The 19,905-nt window shown below is 46.0% G+C and overlaps 1 long non-coding RNA gene across 1 annotated transcript; it reads right to left on the bottom strand.

Moving 5' to 3' along the window:
* Positions 1 to 5,123: 5,123 nt before the first annotated feature.
* On the bottom strand, positions 5,124 to 6,345 carry LOC147576986 (uncharacterized). Its single transcript, XR_015240596.1, has 2 exons — positions 5,575 to 6,345; positions 5,124 to 5,331 (listed from the first exon to the last, which is right to left on the bottom strand). It is a non-coding gene; the product is annotated as an uncharacterized LOC147576986 (long non-coding RNA).
* Positions 6,346 to 19,905: the final 13,560 nt, after the last annotated feature.

The following is a 19,905-nucleotide window of genomic DNA, read 5'->3' as shown; positions in this document are numbered from 1 at the left end:
TGTTGAAGCATGTGTTCACCTCGAATTGAAAGCCTAGCTTTTCAAAAGTAGGGATGGAGTAGGATGACTATGGAATTGGGGAGGTGATTTTTCAAAGGTCACGACGCTCTGCAGACACATAAGTGTTCATCAGAGGCATCTGTATACACTAACTGTCATGCTTGATGCTTACTCATGGAGTTATTTCATCCAGTGCTCATAGTAACCCTACTGAGTAGACAGTAATATCCCTTGGTAGATATTAATTAATGATTAACATCAATACTTGGTAGATATTAATGTTAGATGTGACAAAATTGAGCCTTAGAAAAGTTAACTTACCATGCTCAACATCACATAGTAAGTAAATGCTGGAGACAGAATAGGTTAATATATTTTTAAGTGAGATATAATTGACATATGACATTGTATTAGTTGTAGGTGTGCAAAGTAATGATATATATATATATATATATATAAGCATGATGATTTTTCCATATATAAAGTAATGATATATATATGATGTAATTTTTCCATATATAATGTGATGATATATACATCATATATATAATGTAATTATTTTTCCATATATATATATGATATATATATGGATATGATATATCATATATATATGGAAAAACGATTTAGGTTAATTTGTAATATGGCACAGTGTAAAAAAAATTTCCAGGCAGCAAAGAGAATTGAACTTCAAGGCAGTTAAAGAAGCTTCCTTCAGAGGACTTTATGTCGGTCAGGGCCCATTCAGGAAAAATGAGCCACATGTTATTTTAATAGAGGATTTCATAAAAGGAATTTGTTAAAAGGGTATTTAGGTATTTAAAGGCAAAAGGGAATGCTGAGGTAACAGGTATAGCAGCTTCGGGAAAAAGCTACTTCCTCTACAGCTGTGGGAACAGAGCCATGAGGTTGGGGTTATTAGACTCTAGAATCTCGGAGAAGGGGTGTCAGACAACTGGCTGGTACTGGTATCTACAGCTGCTTCTGGAAGTGTGGAGAGCATTTGAAACCTATTACTGTAAGTACAGAAAGCAAAAAAAGGAAGCAGAATCTTCTCCTTCCTTCTGCCTTCCAATCTTCCTGTTAGCGCCCCCTGTAGGCAGACCCTAGTAGATCATCCGCTAGTAAAACAGAAATAAAGTTTGTGGGCCGTGGGCTCCAGAATCTTGGGGCTCAGCAGGGCAGGGTAGGAGGAGACAGACAATAGTTTAATTATCCACACTGCCTTTAAAGGTGGGAAGCTTTTAGTTTTCAGAGTTCGCTTTAAGACTGCTCACATATAAAATCACACTTTAAAAAAAAAATAATCCCAGAAACTTTTTATTTTCTGAAATTAAGCTTACTTTTCTAGATTTGAGGAATTAACATAATTAAAGTTTGCCTTCCTTTGTGCAGATGCTTACTGGGCCTCTCCCTAGTTCTACCCCAGATAACATCATGAAACTTTCAGACCCACATTCATTTCCTTTTTTTTTTTTTAAATATTTAAATAGGCTTCACGCCCAATGCAGAGCCCAATGTGGAGCCCACGGTGGGGTTTGAACTCATAACCCTGAGATCAAGACCTGAGCTGAGATCAAGAATCAGATGCTTAACCCACTAAGCCACCCAGGCGCCCCTCAGCTTTATTTCCATTCTGTAATTTGCCCGTTAAAGTATTGCTCAGAGCTGATATGGAAAGATCCGGGGCTTTGGAATTCAGTCAATCTCATCTCGGCCATTTTGCTTGTGGTTTAACCCCTGATGAGTTAATTTCCTCGTCTTTTACGGGAGCACAAATAACACATATCAATATCATAGGATTTTTGTAAGGTTTCCATGAAATAATATATAAAAAACTGGCATGCTGTCTAACACAGCAATGATACGTAATAAAAACTAATTCCATTCCTTGTTCTGTTATTCAACCGTGCTACTTGAGGTCAGACGTGAGTTTCAGACAGATCACCTCCCTGAAGGCAGATTCTCACTTTTGCAGCACCAGGACCTGGACAGGCATGAGTGTCCCCCACATAATTCCCATCACTCCTTTCTTAAATCTCCCCCAAATAACCCAATGATTTAAGTAGTAGCAGTAGAATAGTGTTGCTGAATATGTAATTACAGACAAGACAAGTTCCCTCTTCTCTCCTTCTAACCGGATTGCCATCCTTCCAATCAGATTGCTTCGTCCTCCTCTGAGAAAGTCTGGACCCAAAGACTGGTAGTTGTCTCTTCCCGGCTCCCCTAAACTGCCCTAAGGCGTCTTTATTGAAAACTGGGGCAAAGACCCACCTTCAAACTCGGCAGGCTGGACCTGGGTGAATTGTGGTGCGTTCCAAGTACACACTTCCGAGGGTTGGGAGGTGGTATTTCTGAACTAACAGAAGCATCCTCTCTTCGGGAAGTGAATTATGGGTAATGCTGGCCAAAGTGCCCACTATCTCTCGGGCCACGTCTTGATGAAATTATAACTGGATAAATTGTCACAGATATATGGAAGTCTTGGGGACCTGCCTTAAAATAGTCTCTGGAGGGTACCAAAGAATGCTATAGATAGTTGCTTTGTCGTCAGGAAATTGTTGGACTATAACTTGTGTTTGCTCGTTAGAGAGTATAAACTTACTGTAGCTCCCCTGCCTTTTACTGGGCCAGCAAAGATTACATATACGTTCCCCAAGAGTTTTCCTGAATGCAGGGGTGAGGTGGGGCACTGTTTCCCCAGAGGACCCTCGCCGGGCAGGGTTGAACACATGCTGCTACCCGCTTTTCCAATAGGAAAGCACATCGTGGACCTAATGCTTCCAGTCCTCACAGGCCTCTTTGCATATGGGAGTTAGTAATCTGTGAAAGCTCAAATTTGAAAACAAAATTAGTAAGTCACACGAGGGCGGAGAAGCAGGGCAAATGCTCTAGCTGTCTTTGTTTTTTGTTTTGTGTTTTTAACAATCTGTTTCTTTTTTCTCATTTCTATTTGTTTGTTTCTTCTCAACTTTTTATCCTTTCTTTGAATCAGATTGCTTCCTGGATTGCAAACTCAAGACGTTGTTTTTCAGCCTTGCCTGAATTTTTACAGCAAGCCATAAACCTTTGGAAATAGGATTTATAATGGAAACGCTGATACAGGCCTAGCGAGCGCAGACAGAGAGGTGTTCTAATAATGCTGCAGAGTAATATTCTCTAAATCTAATACCCTATAGATTTTTCTTGCTGTGATTCATACTGACCCAATTCTTTCCCCAGCTTCCTCAGTGCCAAAGCCTGTGGCCTCCGATGCCTATGGCTGGCAAAGTCAAATGCCCCTTGGGCGTGTCTGGGTCACATGGGTATCTGGCAGGACGTGATACAATTCCCACAGGTACAGACTTGGGGGAGGGCGAGTGCTGGAAGGAGACCAGATCCCTGGAGTTAGGCAGACTTGGGGTGACGGGGGCGGGCCCAGCTGACTGTGGCTGCTGAGCCAGTAGGCAGAACCTTGTGGGACGGAGAGTTTCCAGTTAGGCAGACAGGCTGCCCTGACAGGTGTGTGGAATATAGTGATGGGGGAGCCAGGAAGGACGCCTAAGACCCAGGCAGGTGGCTTCCTTAAGGGAAGTCTGATGGCAGGTGACTCAGTTTCAGTCCCGGCTGTGGTTCCTGGAGTATTGGGGTATAATTAAAAAATATGTATGATCTTTGCCGCCAGTTTCCGGGACAGGCTTCAGAAACCCTTGGAATTTCTTGATTGATAGGACTCGTTATTCACAAAGAGCCTGATTATATGCTAATGAGATGACTCAAGGTAGCCTCTCAAATAGTTTCTTTTATTTATTTATTTTTAATGTTTATTTATTTTGAGAGAGAAAGAGAAGTAGAGTGTGAGTAGGGGAGGAGAAGAGAGAGGGAGAGAGAGCATCCCAAGGGGGCTCTGCACCAACAGGCCCGATGACGCACTTGAATGCACGAACTACAAAATCATGACCTGAGCTGAAATCCAGAGTCAGACGCCAAACTGACTGAGCCATCCAGGCTCCTCTTTTTTTTTTAAATGTTTATTTTTGAGAGAGAGAGAGAGAGAGAGAGAGAGAATGAGCAGGGGAGGGTCAGACACAGAGGGAGACACAGCAGGCTCCAGGCTCCCAGTTGTCAGCACAGAGCCCGACATGGGGCTCGAACCCACAAACTGTGAGATCATGACCCCGGGCCAAAGTCGGACGCCTCACCCACTGAGCCACCCTGGCACCCCGAGTCACAGGCTTTTCTGACTGAGCCAGCCAGGTGTCCCCTCAGTCAGATAGTTTCACAGGAGGGTCTGGCTACATATGGTGATTAGGGTTGGAACTTTCAAACCACTTTTTTTTTTTAAATCTTTATTTCTTTCTGAGAGAGAGAAACAGAGTATGAGCAGGGGAGGAGTAGAGAGAGAGGGAGACACAGAATCCCAAGCAGGCTCCAGGCCCTGAGCTGTCAGCACAGAGCCCGACGTGGGGCTGGACCTCATGAACCATGAGATCATGCCCTGAACCGAAATCAGACGCTCACTCGACTGAGCCACCCAGGCGCCCCTCAGCCCACTTCTTAACCTCTGGGGAAGGGATGAAAGCTGGAGATTAAGTTCAATCACCAACAGCCAATGAATCAGGCCAGTGAAAGGAGCCTCCACAAAAACATTTGAACCACAAGGTTTTGGAACTTCCAGGTTTATGATTGTGTTGACGTGCTGGGAGGGCGGGGCACCCAGAGAAGGTCCCAGAAGCTCTGCACCCCATCCCCCCTTCCCATGCCCTGCCCTAGGCATCCTTTCCATCTGGCCATTCCTGAGTTGTATCCTCTATAATAAAACTGCAATCCTCAACATAGAGTTTTCCTGAGTCCTGTGAGTAGTTTTAGTGAGTTATGAAATGTGAGCGTGACCCATGGGAGCTCCCAAATTTTTAACCAACTGGGCGAAAACGCAGGTATTCTGGTACACCATTTATAGTTGGCATTTTTGTGAGACTGAGTCCTTTACGTGTGGGGTCTGTGCTAACTCTGATACTTAGGGTAAGAAGTGGATTGTAGGACACCCAGTCAAAGAATTAGAGAACTAGGATGTCGGGGATCAAGTGGAGGAGGGGACTGGCAGGAGCAAGCTGGGGCTCAAATCTCAGAAAGAGGAAGACTCAGAATCAAATGCTAATTTCATTTATTTACTAGATGTGGGATGGCAGACAAGTGATTGAACTTTTTTGATCAACCAGGCTTAAGAAAGCCTGGCTTTATACAGGCTTTTAATGACAATTTTGCTAATGTTGTAGTTGAATGAAATAGATCACAGGTGGTCTCCGGAGGTCTCAGGATGAAGAGCCATTTGGTGGAGGGCAGCAGTTTTCCCACCTGTAAAATGGACATAACATATCGGTTAATTGGTTGCAGTCTCTTTTTTAGGGTGGGTATGTAGTGGACAATCAAATATACTTGTGCAATGAATGAGTCAAAGGCTGTGTAAATAGTAGGTAACTTACAAGGTGCTCAGACCGGGGGGAACATATCCGGAGCTTCGCTGTACATCTGGGGTACACAGTCAGGGTAGAGCCAGAAGGGTGTCTCAGTTCTGAGTAGATATACAAAGCCGCTTACATCGCTTTTCTGCCTTCTGCCGGAGATCAGGATTGGGTGTAGATTCTCTGGAGCCTGCAGGTGAAAGCTGTACGGGGAGAAGGCCGTGGAAGCTGGGGGGTGGAGGGGTCTGGCTTACAGTGTAGCAGAGGAGCGGCCAGCGCAGGCTCGGTCCCCAAACCGCCTGGGTTCTCACCCCAGCTGTGTGACATCAGGCTAATTCGCTTCTCGGACGGTTCATCATGTTTACACAGCGGGGTCGAGCGCGGTTCTGACCGCATGGGGGGTTGTGCTCCGGAGACCTCAGGAGTCCCCCCTGGGAGACACCTGAAACCGTCCCCCCGTACACGGAGGATGGGGGTGGGTAAGGAGAGACCCAAGAAAGCGGTGGCCACTCCACACGGTGAGGTGGCAAGTTGGACGAACGGTGAAGCTCCCCTTCGTGGCTCGCCTGGGGCCGCAACAAGATGAGCAAGTCGCTGCACCTGCCCGCCAGAACCTGGAGAGTTTCCGGAGAGGTCTTACCCGGGTCGCGTCAGGTGCGGTGCGTGGAGCCTCGGGCACGCGTTTCCCAGGAAAGGGCTCCGCTGTGGGCGTGGCGGGCGGAAGCTGCAGGGTCAGGGAGCAGGGTGGGGGACGAGCTTCCGGGTGACTGCACCTGCGCACGGCTCCGCCGACGGTCGCCCCTGGAGGACCTCGTGCAGCCGGGCGCGCCGGGCCAGCGCCTCAACCACGGGAAGTGACGGCCACGTGTGATCACGTGTCACTGCGGCCGTGGGGTCAGCCGAGAGCTCGGGCGGGGGTCTGGGGCGGCGCTCTCGCTGTCAAGGCCGGAAGAGGCGGGAAATCCAGAAGCTTCAGCCTCGGCGGCTTCCAGAAACCCCGGAGCGGCACCCGGGAAGAGCGGCCGTCGCCCCGGAGCAGCCCCGTTTCATCCCGCGACCAGCGGAAACGTGACAAGGTAGGGCCCGAGGCGCCGAAAAGAGCTTCCCGTTGCGCGTCATTTCCTCTCGCGTGGTGGCGGCACTGCTTCCTGCCGTGGCTTCGTCCCTGGGCGAGTGTGTCCCTGGTCTCTTGGGCGAATCTGTCCCTTGTCTCCTAGGAGAGTTGTCACCTGGGCAAGTTTGTTCTTGGTCCCCCCGGCGAATTTGTCCCTGGTCTCCTGGGGGAGTGTGCCCGTTGTCCCCTGGGTGACTTTGTTGTCTCTTGGGGCAGCCACAGTGGGCCCTGCCCCCAGCTTGTCGTGCTTGTGGAGGAGCCCAGAGCCTTGTTAACTGCTGTGCAACAGGAGGGCTGGTGGGAGAGGGGGGGTGGCCGCGGTGAGGCACGGGCGAACACCTCTGCTTCCCTCTCCGTTCGGGAGCCTCACAAGGCAGCGTGTCGTTGCGCCCGGCCAGGGGGAGAGCCGACTGCTTGGGCTTCGAAGATTCGCCGGGACTGATGGACAGTACACTTGAATCTCTCCTTGCAGTTTGGGGCCTGATGCTTTAGCAGGGGGTTTGGAAGACAGTCTTTGCAAAGGCATTGCAAACGAGACCGTCTAAGAGGCAGGTGCATGGCCGCCTTTGCCCGGCTACTTAAGAAACCTGGTAGGGCCTCGCTTTCATCAAAGAAGGGCAGTGATGGGCTTTGTGTAGCTAATAACGAGAAGGACTCTGAAAGAACCGTCGAGGGTCATACATAGAAAGCAGTGTGGGAGCCGGATGGACCCTTGGGCAGCACCGGGTCTAATCTCCCAGGCTTCTGGCAAAGGGCTTGGGGCCTAGAGAGGAGCCACTTGCCTAAGGACCCTAATTTACAACACTATTGGGGAAACCACCTGCCTGTTGGCACAGCTGATTGATTGGAGAGCAAGCAGGGAAGGGGCAGAAAGGGGGGGGGGGGGCGGGAGAGAGAATCCTAAGCAGGTTCAACTTTGTCAGCGCAGAGCCCGGCACAGGGCTCAAACTCCTGAACCGTGAGACCTAAGCTGAAGCCAAGGGTCAGACGCTTAACCGACTGGCCCACCCAGCGCCCCCACCGCTGTGTTTGTCTAGGCTTTTCATGACAGTATTGCTGACGTTGTGTTTGCACGAAATAGATGACAGGTGGTCTTCCAAGGACACGTGGAGAATAGCCAATGGGGGGGTGGGGTGCGGCAGGGCGCCCAGTGGAGCTCATTAGCCTCCTTGGAAAGACAGAAAAACCGTGGAAGCTGTTTGGAAGGAGGCTCCTGCAGGTACAGATTGAGATGGGTCACAGTTGTCTCTGATTCCGGTCTTGTCCTATCATGGCCCTTTCTAGGATTTGGTGAAACCTCCCCCCGCCCTTTTTTCCCTCCTGGTCTTTGGCTCTTCTGATTGCCCTTGAAAACTCGAGGTAGGCAAGAGCGGCGGTTGAAGGCTGCGTGTTTTTCTCCTTGTTTAGCCTGCAGGCTGTGTGCAGTTCTGGCAGTTAACCTCGTAAATTCAGGCTTTTGAAGAACATGCTTGTTTTTGTCCAACCTGGCAAGTCCGGAGATGGAGCATTTTCACAGGGATGCTTCATCCAGTGTAGAATGGGAGAGATTGAGGCCTAAGAGAGCGTTCTACGTCTTCTCCTTGTGGTGATTTATTTGGGCTTCCATAGGACTTAGGCTGCTACCTATGGCCGCCTAGGCTGTGCACTGCCCAACTCTAGGGTCACAATTCTAAGATGTGAATGGAACCGCAGTGCGTAGTCCTAGGATTCTGGGCTTGCGTGTCACTGAAGTGCTTTGTTTTCAGAAGCCTCTGCAGTTCACTAATGACTGAGCTACCCTACATGTTTCTGTTTTTTTTTTTTTTTGGTGTTTTAGCTTTAGCTGTGCCCTGTTCTCTTCTGGGCTCATGCTGTCTTCTGGAAGGGAACCCCAACCCAGGAGTTGATCTATTCTGGGTAGCCGTCATGAACTGCATTCTCTTCCACTCTATCAGAAAGAACATCTTGTCCTCTCAAAGTGTTGTTTTTCCAGATGTGGCATACCTTTCCGGACTGTTGGCACTTATAAGGATACATCTGGAGACAAAATAATAACCTGAATGAAAAATTATTGATGGTGTGGGGAATAGGAGCATTTTGGAAGTAGAGGGAGTTTTGGAGGAATCCCGCAAACTATCCCGATTATGATTACCTCTCTGTTCCCCCGCCCCAGGCCTCCTTCACCGAAGAGAGGGATAGTTGTCCAATTAGTGCCCAAATACCTTTTCTGTTTTTGCGTCCTCCCACCTGAGGGCACAGCCTCTCCATTAATTATCCCCAACACTACCCAACTGAGTTAGGGCTCTACTGTTTCCCATAAAACTGAGCTTGGACACAGACTTCTCCCCTACCCACTCTTCAGGACAGCTGAGAAAGGAATGCTCTTCTAAAAAGAACTTTTGAGGTGTTTATGTTGGTGAACCTTCAGTAAGAGACCGAAGGATCCCTACTTAAACATTTTTTTTTTCTAAAATTTTTATAAATGGGCAAGAGAGGAAGAATCCAGGATTGAAATGGACTAATAAGGAAGGTTAAGGAGGAAAGATTATCTAGAAAATAACAGCTAAAAGAAACAACCAAAATGGAGCCTCCAATTAAATATTGAGTTTCCTATGTCAGCTTCACAGAGGAGGCACCATGACTATGTGGCTATAATTGAGGGGAGAAAATTCATTTGTTTGAAGAGAACAATTTTTCCTGTAATTCCGGTGGCAAAACACATCTCTAATGGGGTCTATTTTTGAAAATATTGTCGTGTGGTCCCCCCTCCCCCCCTTTCTGAGTTCATGACTCTCTCCTCACTCAGCTAACTATATCCATCTGCCTGCAGGTATGTTGGGGATGTTACAGAAGGAATACAGAAAGAATGTGCCAGGGTTTCAGCTTCCGGCATGCAAAATAGAAAGCAGTAAGAAAATAGGCTTGAGAACCAGGCATGTTAGAGCAATAATGGATCTGCTGGAGTAGTGTAGGTCCTAACAAATCGAGGTCTGAGGTTACAGGATTCATATCACAGAGTTCTGGTATAGAGAGAAAGTGCCCTTATTTAAGAGAGGATTCAGATCAGAGAGTTGTTTCATTGTGTAGGGAACACCAGTTTGGATCTCAAAGTGTGGTCCCCAGGCCGGCAGTATCAGCATCACTTGGAAACTTGTTAGAAATGCAGATTGCCTCGTCCCACCTCAGACTTGCGGGAACAGAAACTCCAGGGATAGAGGTCAGGAATCTGTTCTTTAACAAGCCCTCTAGGCGATTCTGATGCACACTAAAATATGAGAAATACTGATGTAGAGAAAACTTCACTCCTTCCAATCCAGAGCGTTTGGGAGGGTGGAGGAAAGAGTCATGAGAGATGGATATTCCTATTTTTCTCTTTTTCCAAGCTTCGATCCAGAAAGGGAGGAGTTTTTTTTTTTTTTAAATTTTTTTTTTCAACGTTTATTTTTTTTGGGACAGAGAGAGACAGAGCATGAATGGGGGAGGGGCAGAGAGAGAGGGAGACACAGAATCAGAAACAGGCTCCAGGCTCTGAGCCATCAGCCCAGAGCCTGACTCGGGGCTCGAACTCACGGACCGCGAGATCGTGACCTGGCTGAAGTCGGACGCTTAACCGACTGTGCCACCCAGGCGCCCCGGGGGAGGAGTTTTAAAGATGTGAAAGATCACAAGGAGCAGAGTTCTCTCACCCATGACCCTTATTTGGAAATCTGCAGTGGCCATCTTTTAGGTTGGCTGACACCGACTGAGGTCATCTAACACAGAATTTGGTATCGCTCTGTGGTTAGGCCGAGAGGCTTTGTAGGTTCAGTTTTTCCCAGCCTTCCACAAGACCCCCGTGTCACAGGTAGTTCTCAGACTCAGCTGAGAGTCCCAACAAGTCCCGTGTTTGTCCACAGGAGTGGCTCTCGGGGGCGGCGGGGCGGGGGCGGGAATCAAGTGGTTTTTTTTTTTTTTTTTTAAATTTTTTTTCAACGTTTTTTATTTATTTTTGGGACAGAGAGAGACAGAGCATGAACGGGGGAGGGGCAGAGAGAGAGGGAGACACAGAATCGGAAACAGGCTCCAGGCTCCGAGCCATCAGCCCAGAGCCCGACGCGGGGCTCGAACTCACGGACTGCGAGATCGTGACCTGGCTGAAGTCGGACGCTTAACCGACTGCGCCACCCAGGCGCCCCAGGTGGTTTTGAGCAAAGATGGTGGGTGGGTTTTCCAGGTCAGTACAATTGGAGGAACAGTCTTATCTGAGAAGGTCTTTAGAATCAGAAACCTTAACCAGGTTGGTACAGCGGTCTTGTCGAGCTGAAAGAAATGACACCAGCTACTGGTGGACAAGGGACATTGCTCCAGAGTCCAAGACCAAGTCTCCCCTCTCTTTCCATGTTACTTGAGTTACTACATTCCCTTTGTACTCGTTAGTTTCTGTCACTTGCCGTGGAAGGTTTCTGGAAAATCTGCATCTCAGACTCACTGGTGGAAAGTGAAACTCCTCTTCGCCTATTCTGGTCCCGTTCGGTACTCCATTTCCTTAACGGCACCACCGTCGACCCCATAACCTAGGCCAGATACCTGGGTTTCAGCATTGACTCTTTGATCTTACTTCCCTTCTCCTCCTCCTCTTAGGAATATGATCACTTTTCTTTGCCCTGGTTCAGGCCACTGTATTCTGTCCCCTGGGTTGTTGTGATGATTCCCAGTTAGTGTCCCCTCCATCCTAGCTGCCCCTTCCATTTCATGGTCCACAATCCAGCAAGAGTGATCTAAGGCCGAATTTCATCATGTGATTCACTGACCTATCCAGAGACTTCACCTTCAGTATGCACTGTAAATCTCTCGGAGGCTTTATTGGACACATTTTGCTAATAGAATTGACCACGAGGCTTTTATTCATGAAATATTTCACGGGGATACTGTTCTGCCGAACACAATTTGGGAAACAGTATTCTAGAAGAATTTAAGGGCAAGAGGTACCAATTCTCGCCTCCACTATTAAAAGACTCTGATTCTTACAGAATGCGTCATTTTAATAATATCTGACATTTATTGAATTCTTATTACAGGGCAGGCAATTCTAAGTATTGTAAATGCATTATCTTATGTAACCTCCAAAACAGCCTTTGAGGTTGCTATTATTATCTGCGTTTTATAGATGAGGAGTAGAAGCTTAGGTTAATTTGCTCAAATTCACATGGGCCATAAACGGGAGAATTGGGAATTAGAACAAAGATTTTTAAATTCTGAAGCCTGTATGTTTAACCACCAGCTAGTATTTTTCACATCATGTTTTATATAGCTCTGGAATTCTAGCTATGCCTCAGCAGCAGCTGCAAAGGAAGAAACAGGGGGAGCAGGTGATGAGGGGGAGACCAACTCTGTGAAATGGGGATCCCTGAGGGCCCCTTGAACCAGGGCTTGTATGCCTTTCTCTACTTTATAAATGGGGTTTCTGCAGAAAACTCACGTGCATATGGTTGGAACATGTTGGCAACTACTAGAAAGGGACATTTTCTCCCTCTCCTCCCCATTTCTTGTGAGTTCCATGACGACACTGAAGGAGCATTTGAATGACGCCTGGAGCTAGCTCATTTAGCTCGTGTCTGTCGTCGGTAGTTCCTGCTTAGCAAACCAAAGACTGCACTGGCTTCCCTAGCTGTCTTTGAGTTTCAGGAAGTAGAGTGGGGTGGGTATAAGAGAACACTCCCTCCAAGCTTGCCTGTGCCTTGTCTCAGATACCAGGTTTAGGAGGTCGTGGTTTTTTTTAGGGGAGAGCTGGCATAGGCTATTGAGGGATATTCAAGAGACTGATGGATCCCGGGAACTTAGATAAAAGTGAAACAAAGAAAAGGAATACAGACTGAGGAGAAGAGTTTTCAAAGGGCAGGTTCCTTAAGCATCTCAGTAAAATTAGTGGGGAATTTGATTCATCATGAAATCCCTTTTGTCTCAGATAACCTATCCTGGAGCTGCAGACTGTCTGGCTTAGATCTCTGCCATCTGGCTTGGTGGCTTCTTTCCTATTCGATTTACCTTCACTTACACACCCTCTTGTTTCCTGCCAGTCCGAAGTAGTCTGCCTGAACCTGCAGCTCTGCCCTGGCTTCGGCACTTTCCCCTCCCTGATGTAAACCTCCTGCGCTTCTGGGGATTTTGACTTCATTTCTCTTTCCTGTCTGGGGTCTGGACCCAAGCCAGACTCATTTCCCCAGTCATGGTGGTTAACACTTGGGCTTCAGTGAAGACGCAGAGGTTCCTAGCTTTGGTCATCCTGGTAATTCCGTAATTTCCAAGTGGTCTGTTCTTCAGTAACATGTCTTTTAACTGTGGCCTTTGGGAAGCCTTTCTGATTTGGTATTGTTTTGGCGCTTTGTTAAGTTAATTAATGCCCCTGATGAATTCGATGTGTTTCACTGGAGGAGTTGGGTACCCAAGTCCCCTTAATGTTGGGGAGTTGTCCAAATTTGTGGGTACAAATCTCAGGAAGAAGATCGTGTTATGAGATCTCCTAGGTCTTTTGATCGGTTCATTTATTTTGCCACTCTCTCCATCTACACAGCTGTTTGGGACCATGCGTTTCAAGTGAAGTTGGAGGACCACCCTTGGTACCCTTCGATTCATAGGCGATACCTTAAGGCACGCTTACACACAGAGTTTAGGGTATTCAAAGGTACAAAATACGGTTGCAGGTTAGAGACAGGTGAGGGGAGGATGTGGGGAGTTGGGAGGGGGAGAGGCTGCCAGGTTACTCCCCCTCCCCTGTGCTGGTGTGTGGCATTACTTACATTGCTGTGATGTCTTAGCTATTTGGATGTGCAATGGTGAGAAAAAGTATTGTTGGTGGAAAGTGCTTGCTCCTACTGTTGTCCTCTTCCCTTAGATACTTTTGTAAAGGAAAGTTTCTTGAAAGCCCCGAAGAGACTTCAGGACCAAGTGCGTCTGATGAGTGGTGGTAGCATCTGTAATCTCGGTGCCTCTCTTGGTTAAAATAAAACTGAAGAATGTCAGATACCCAAAAGCATGACACAAAATTAATCAAACTTAGCACCTCTTTTCCTCAGGGATTCCTAAACCCTAAATCTTAGCCTTTTTAAAAGTTACTGCAAAGATCATAAGGGATAAAAATGGTCATATTAAAAGCCATGGAAGAACATTAATTTAAATTATGATAATATGACCTATTAAGGAGATGTACTCTGGTCTCCCACCAGACTAGGCTAAAATAAATCAATTCTTGTGAATCTTTTGGGAAGAAGATAGAAGTTACTCACCCCAGTGGCCAGAAATTAAAAACAAGTGAGAGTCGCTACAATTTATTACCTTTCTCTCTAGTGGTGTTTACACAGGGAGTTATCACGGGTGCTGTTTTCTCAGGCTTTCTGCCCTTCTTTAAGCTCTACACGTGGATGCAAATTTTGAAAAGCATCACAAATTCAGAGAAATGCCAAGCAGATTCCTTGCCCTCAACAGGAGAAACAGACAACTTGACACAGGTGCTTATGCTGTACGGAAAGTTTACATAAAATTAGCTGTTAGAGCTGCTAATTAGAACTAGACAAATACTTTTCAGGAAAATTCAGGTCTGACCAAAACCCAAGCCAGCCTCTTATTTAGGACACATTTACGAAGGGACATAGCCCACATCAGAACCCCTCCCATCCTGCCTTTAATTTCAATAGGCAAAGTCACGATGGTGTAAGCGGAGAACTTACAATCAACGTTGGAGTAGCTTTACCCAGAATGCAACATAAAATTTTAAGATACTGAGATTTGGGGAAAAAAGATATTAAGATCTGGGTAGAGTTTGAAGCAAAAAAATCTTTAAGATGGGAGTTAGACACTGAAGAAAAAATGAATGCCTGTCACAAGGTGCTAAGATCACAGACATGATTGCTTAGAAATAATCCATGATACCATATGGATGTAGTTAGTATATCGAGGACTCTTGACTAATTGGGGTATAAATGCAAAAATATTTCTTAGTGTTGTAGTCATCTGGACTCCACTGAATTTACTTATTCATTCTACAAATATTTATTGAGACCATTACTTGTCAAGTGCTATTTTAGGCGCTGAGGATACAATGATAAATAAAATCAAATTTTTGCCCTCATGAGTCTTGCACTCTTTTAGATAATAGTTCCCTTTATTGTGTTGATTCCATACTTTTTCAGAGACTTTGTTTTATCTTAAAGCTTCTAAAGATCTCTTTGCTTTGGGTTATTCTATATGCTGTACTTAATGCTAGGTACAGTATATAAAGTGCAAGTCTGTCCATTCTAGTACAAATGGAAATACAGAGGTACATTTTTGGTTTTGGAATGTAGGCAGCAAGGCAAGCAACCGCACAAAGAGATAGGGACAGAAAGATCATATAAAAAGCACAAGATAATAGGATAGTAGTGATACGGGTGGGTGCCATGAACTGGTAGGTGAAAGCAAGTGAGAAATCTAGAGTTGGGTTGGGAGGAGGCTTGGTAGTGAAGACCCACTAAGAAGTTCCTGAGCTGGGGCACCTGGGAGGCAGGCAGTTGAGTGTCCGACTCTTGATTTGTGCTCAGGTCATCATCTCGTGACTCGTGAGTTGAAGTCCCGTGTCGGGCTCTGCACTGCCAATGCGGAGCCTGCTTGGGATTCTCTCTCTCCCTCTTCGTTAGGACACATTTACAAAGGGACATAGCCCACATCAGAACCCCTCCCATCCTGCCTTTAATTTCAATAGGCAAAGTCACGATGGTGTAAGCGGAGAACTTACGATCAGCGTTGGAGTAGCTTTACCCAGAATGCAACATAAAATTTTAATATCTTAAGAGTTGGGGAAGAAAGATATGTACGCTTTCTCACAATAAATAAATAAATAAATAAATAAATAAATAAATAAACTAAACTTAAAAAAAGAGGCAAGTCCCTGAGTCAGTCTAGTGTGAATTGTGCTAAGGGAAACAAGTCAGACTGAGAAGGAAGAATACAATATGGTTTCAGTCATGTGGAATCTAAAAAACAAAGCAAATGAATAAATAAACAAAAAGCAGGATCAGAGTCAAAAATACAGAGAACAAACTGATGGTTGACAGAGTTGAATGGTGTGGGGGGATACAGGTTTTCGCTTATGGAATGGATAAGTCATGGGAACCAAAGGTAGAACATAAGGAATATACTTAAGGAACACGGTCAGTGATACTGTAATAGTGTTGTGTGATGATCGGTGGGAGCAACACTTCTGGTGAGCATAGCATAACATACAGTTTATGGAAGGCTGCGTTGTATACCTGAAAGTAATGTAAAGTTGGGTGTCAACAATACTAAAAAAAAAAAAAAAAAAAGCCGCTGAGCCAAAACACAGTAGGGAGGTTGGAAGATCGGCATCAATAATGGGTAAAACTCAGGTGTGGGTGTCAGCAGGTAGAAGCAAGAAGTAGGGCCCGGGGCAAGATCAGAGATGAGTGGGAACCGAAAGAGAAGAGTAGAGGCTTGGAAGGGCCAGGGGAGCTGGACTGAGTGGACTGTATTTGGGGGTGGGGACCAGATAGGGTGGACAGGGCTTCTAGGACCAGTCACAAATACAGACGGGGAGACGAGAAAACGTCAGCTGGAACTGGCACGTGCCGACGGAAGCAGTATGAGTGTTAACACTGAGAAATGTGAAGCGAAGACAAAAACTGGTGAGGTGGCAAGGAAGGTGGGAATCTGGGTCCCAACGTGGTCAGGAAGTTCAGGGGTCTCTTAACAGAAGGTGTAGGCTACTTCAAAGAGGGCTGGCAGAGTGACTGTCCTGGGGTCAAAAAATCGTGGTTGAAACGAGGAGGCTGGCAAGTGAGAGCAGTGTTTTTGAGGGGGCGTCTCAGAGCTTATGGGGTCCCTTCATTGAGGGCCAGCCTTCCTTGAAAAGGACCCAGAAAGAAAGCTAACATTTGTGAGCAGTGCTATGCATCAGGCTGTGTTAAAGATACTGTGCATATAAATAACGATGGACATTTTGAATACTGAGCTTACTGTTTCTACTCTGTTCCTGCTCTCCACACGGCAGGGAAAAGGGTTGTTTTAAAATAGGAGTCAGGGTTGCAGCTTCTGCAATAGTGACACGAGGAGTTTGGTGGATTCTTTGTGTGGCAAAATAGTACTTTGCAGATTAGACACACACACGATCGAAAGCCTCTGGAAACTGTCCTTAGAACATAAAATAAAAGGAGATACGTTTCTTTGAGAAAATCTGCCAAATCTCAGTGAGAACAATGAGCTTGTGGCATTTGGAGCCGAACCGACGCCCATCTCGTCTTGGCCCAACTCCGTGTAACCAAAGCTCTAACAGACACACGCTGCTTTGAGCAGGTGCAGCCCAGAAGAAGGGGACTTTTTTGACTCCCAGCTGCTAGGGCCGCTGTTTCATTTCAGTTGGGGTGGCCCATTGTCTCTTACTTGGCTGCCCCCCTGCAGCCTGTATCACGAAGGCGCTTTTCCAGGCAGGCGCACCTGACGGGATGGGTACTTCCTTCCCTCGTCCAGCTCCCATGTGTGTGTCAAAGGCTGTTGCTGCCCCCAACTGCAGTGACGTGGTGCAGAAATTCTTCCCAGAAAGAGAGCAAGGCCTAAGGGACGGAGCACTCCACAACTCTGCCTCAGAGGACTGAAGTTACTTGGAACAGAAGATGGAGAAGTTCACGCCCAGGATTTTACTGAAAACAGTATATATCTTGGTGGTGTGCCATTGAGAGGGCTGGTAGTTCCGTGATTCTAGTAGTAAAGAGCTAAGCAAAAGGATCCTCCTGGGGTCACTCTTATGTCTGGGATCCAGAAGGCTGTGCATCTGTGCTCGTACCCACTCAGGAGCAATCTAAGCAGAATGTGGGGCAGACTTGAAAGCATGAATTAAGCCACTCTTGGTTTGCAACTCTCTTGGGATCTTCCTAGGTACAATCTAAAACCAGCTCCTGAATATAGTGGGCTGAGAGAAAGTGAAGAAAGAAGTAGGACCCTCCTCCCCCAGATTGGTAGGTGGTAGTTTTAATAAGCAAAGGAAACTTATACACAAGGCTTGTCTTAGCCAGCAGCAACATGAATGGATCACGATACCTGCCCTCCAAATTTAAAAGTTTATAGAGAGGCCCTGACTGGGCTCATTCACATACACTATGTAAGTGTTCTCAATGGCACATCGGCATCTCAAGGCTGCGTCCTTGGGGAAGACTCTGGGAGTGGGAGAGGTGAGTGGAACCCACATCCCAAGGGCGGGAGACGGGGTGAAGAGCTTCCAAGTGCTCGGGACCAGCTCAAGGTTCAGTCGGTGGTCATACGTGTTCGATGACATTCCCCAACACCCATACATAGATTGATCAGCAAAACGTGGAAGCATTGCTACCTCGGGAAGGAAGCACAACCTCTGGCCGAACAATAGGCTACTCTGATCCAGGAGTGACTCTTAAGAAGTGAAGCTTCAACATATGATGATACTCTTCCCTAGTTGTCTGGAAGTTGTCTGGCATATACAAGGTCGTGCCCTCTCAGGAGTGAATGATGAGGGAAACTGAGCTAGTAGCTCCCAGACAAAGTTGTAAACTCTCTGAACTACACAAGCAGTCTCTAAGCTGCACAGAGATCTAATGGTAAGCATATATATCTAAGTTGCTGAGGGGGCTGATGCAGTCTTTGACCAAAAGGTGGTTCATACAGACCTACAGGTAACCCCCAAGGAGCAGGAGGAAAAAAAGACAGAAATGCAGATACAGACATCAGAGGTTGCAGAAAACAAAAAAAACAAAGGAAACAAATTGAGTTCCCTAACACTTCCCAAAGAGGGAGAGGGGTCAGTGTTAAGTTTCTACAATATATTATCTAAAATGGATATTTTCCAACAAAAGAGGAGACCTACAAAGAAACAGGAAACTGTGATACATAGGGAAAAAAGCAGACAATAGAAAATACCTTGTGAGGGGTCCCAGATGATGGACTTAGCTAACAGACATTTTTTTAAAAGGTTTATTTTCATGGGGGGGGGAGGGAGAGAGAGAGAGAGAGAGAGAACGAACGAACATCAATGGGGGAAGGGCAGTGAGAGAGAGGGAGAGAATTCCAAGAAGGCTCAGGGCACTGTCAGTGCAGAGCCCGATGTGGGGTTTGAACCCACTAACTGTGAGATGATGACCTGAGCTGAAATCAGAGTTGGACTTGGGGTGCCTGGGTGGCCTAGTCAGTTAAGCTGTCATCTTTGGCTCAGGTCATGATCTCCTGGTTTGTGAGTTCAAACCCTAGTTGGGCTCTATGCTGACAATTCAGAGCCTGGAGCCTGCCTTAGATTCTGTGTTTCCTACTCTCTGCCCCTCCCTCTCTCCCTCCCTCTCTCTAAAATAAATAAACATTAAAAAAAATAAAGAGTTAGACTCTTAACCAACTGAGACACCCAGGCACCCCAGCCAACATAGATTTTAAGGCAGCTATTATAAATATGTTCACAGAACTACAGGAAGGCATGCTTAAAGATTTAGAGGCAGGATGGTCACCGTGACTCATGAAATAGTATCAAAAGACAGAAATTGTAAAAAGAACTGGGTGTAAATTCTGGAGTTGAAAAGTACAATAACTGAAAGGAACTATTCACGAGAGGGACTCAACAGCAGATTTGAGTGGGCAGAAGAAAAATCAGAACTTGAAAACGGATCAATAGAGATTACACAATTTAAAGAAGAAAAAGTAAGAATAAAGAAAAAAGAACAGTCTCAGAAATGTGAAACACCCTTTAATGCATCAACATACATGTAATGGTAGTACCAGAAGGAGAGGGGGGAAAGGTGCAGAAAAAAATGTTCAAAGAAATCATGGCTGAAAACTTTCCAAATACAGTGAAAAAACACTGATAAACACATCTTAAGTAGTTGAGCAACTCCTAGCAGGATCCACCGGAAGAGATTCATACTGAGAAACGTTGTAGTCAAAACATTTAAAGCTGAAGATACAGAGAAGCTCTTGAAAGCAGCAAGAGAAAAATGACTCCCCACTAGAAGATTAACAGCTGACTTCCTGTCAGAAACAATGGAGGCCAGCAGGCAGTGTGACAGTATATGCAAAGAAAGAAAAACTCTCAACCAAGGATCCTATATCCAGTAAAGCTGGTTTTCAAAAATGAAGGTGAAATGAAGGCAATCTCAGAAAAATAAAAAGTGAAAGAATTTATTGTTGGCAGAAACTGCCTTATAAGGAATATCAAAGGAAAGTTCTTCAGGTTGAAAGGAAGTGACATCAGACAGTAATTTGAATCTGCGTGAAAAAGAGCTCTGGTAAAAATCTAGATAATGATACAAAGACAGTGTCATTAAATATTTTTTCTTGTAATTTAAAACAATTTCTGTAAAACTGCCTTATTGGACCTATAACACAAAGAAATGCATTTGA

Source organism: Puma concolor, chromosome D1 (assembly GCF_028749965.1).
Source record: "Puma concolor isolate L17-30 chromosome D1, mPumCon1.1.hap2, whole genome shotgun sequence".
Lineage (NCBI taxonomy): Eukaryota > Metazoa > Chordata > Mammalia > Carnivora > Felidae > Puma > Puma concolor.
This window is presented reverse-complemented; position numbering and strand designations above follow the sequence as displayed.